The sequence below is a fragment of the Cimex lectularius genome, unplaced genomic scaffold (genome assembly GCF_000648675.2).
Source record: "Cimex lectularius strain Harlan isolate CLEC.00 unplaced genomic scaffold, Clec_2.1 scaffold76, whole genome shotgun sequence".
In the NCBI taxonomy this organism is placed as follows: Eukaryota; Metazoa; Arthropoda; class Insecta; order Hemiptera; family Cimicidae; genus Cimex; species Cimex lectularius.
The window spans coordinates 1,639,010-1,640,757 of NW_019392636.1; positions in this window are offsets into that span (position 1 = coordinate 1,639,010).

Here is a 1,748-nt window from a genome sequence, read left to right on the forward strand (position 1 = left end):
AACAGTAGGCGTAGCCCTCTTACTTAATGAGAGTGTTCATAATATGTTTCTTCTTAGAAAATAATATCAATATAATAAAAACTGTCCAAATATAGAAAATAAAAAATGAACAGTAGGCGTAGCCCTCTTACTTAATGAGAAGGTTCATAATATGTTTCTTCTTAGAAAATAATATCAATATAATAAAAACTGTCCAAATATAGAAAATAAAAAAATGAACAGTGGGCGTAGCCCTCTTACTTAATGAGAGTGTTCATAATATGTTCCTTCTTAGAAAATAATAACAATATAATAAAACTATCAAAATATGGTATAATATTTTTATAACTAACCACAAAGCAGTAATATATTAACACTCTCCAAATAAGGAAATCACGAAAGAAAAAGAAAATTGTCCGACACCAACGATGAAGCTACCAGTGGAATCACATATCCAACGTAAAAAAACACTAAAAACCACTATTTTTTGACGGTTTTAAAATTTGGACCTAACTGAAATACAATCATCAAGGGAAAAAATGCACGTTGATATACCGTTCCATAAACAAGATATAAAACACTAATGTAGTAGCACTGAATAAATAAGGAAATCTTTACATGCTACAACACGTGTATGTATATGATGATATTTCCGTGAAGATTATACATCCCAGTGATGTTGATAGTTTTCATATTATATATATATTTTATGTGTCATACAGTGATTTCCGAATATTTGAACCATTGTATAGCAGTATTGCTACAGTATATAACTCAAACAGTAAGTATTATTACGATTAAAAGAACTATTGTATGATAATTATAAAAAGAGCAATCCTTGAATAATTAAAAGATTCCAGGAAGCCCAAATGATATCTTTGTGTTCTGTCATTTTTCCTAAATTTTAAAATGAGTTTTTCGTGTATACCTGGTCAATAAAAGATATTCCTTTTAACTTGCCCTATCTTTCTGAACAAAAAGATGATATTCTGCAATTTTTGTATTATAATTTTAATTCTTTAATTCGTATTTTTTATTTTTAATAAAAACTGAACAAGATGATTCGAGACGACAAAACCAAAGGTTCATTACCATGCCAACTTCAACTGAACAACACGCGATTATGTCATTTGTATTTATTTATTTGATTAATACATTTTTCGGGGGATGGGTAACTTAATATGGCTGTTGTATAGCTTCCAACTGTTCGAGAAAGAGAGGGACAATTTCTTAACGTACTGTTAGCGGTTGTGTTTAGTGGCCAGATGACTCCGAATAACCGAGTGTGAAGCAGGTGATGGCTATTTGCTGTAGCGGAACAGTACCGTCGCCGGTGGTTTCACCCTGCACATAAAACATATCGATCCGGTCAATGATCCAACTATCAGATGGGCTGTTAATCTGATGGGTCACGTTCAACGAAGCCGAGCACCGATGTGATGGATTGTGTGCAAAAGGCAATAGTCGATACAAATTGCATTAAAATCTCAGGACGCTCAACTGAAGAAAATTAGTTATTTGAAAACAAAATTCTAACTTTTACCCGCCTCCAAATGAAATATCTATAACTATGATTTTATAAAATTTGATAGCCAGCCAACTGCTTGTATAGAAATGTCTCCCGGATTTGGCCTTAGACTTAACAGACTTTATAAAACAATTAATTAAGGTTTTTAGTTGAGATAAAAAAGTCAATGGCACGAGCGGGATTCGAACCCACGATCTTCGGCTAGATAAGCCGCTGCTCTACCACTTGAGCTATCGTGACC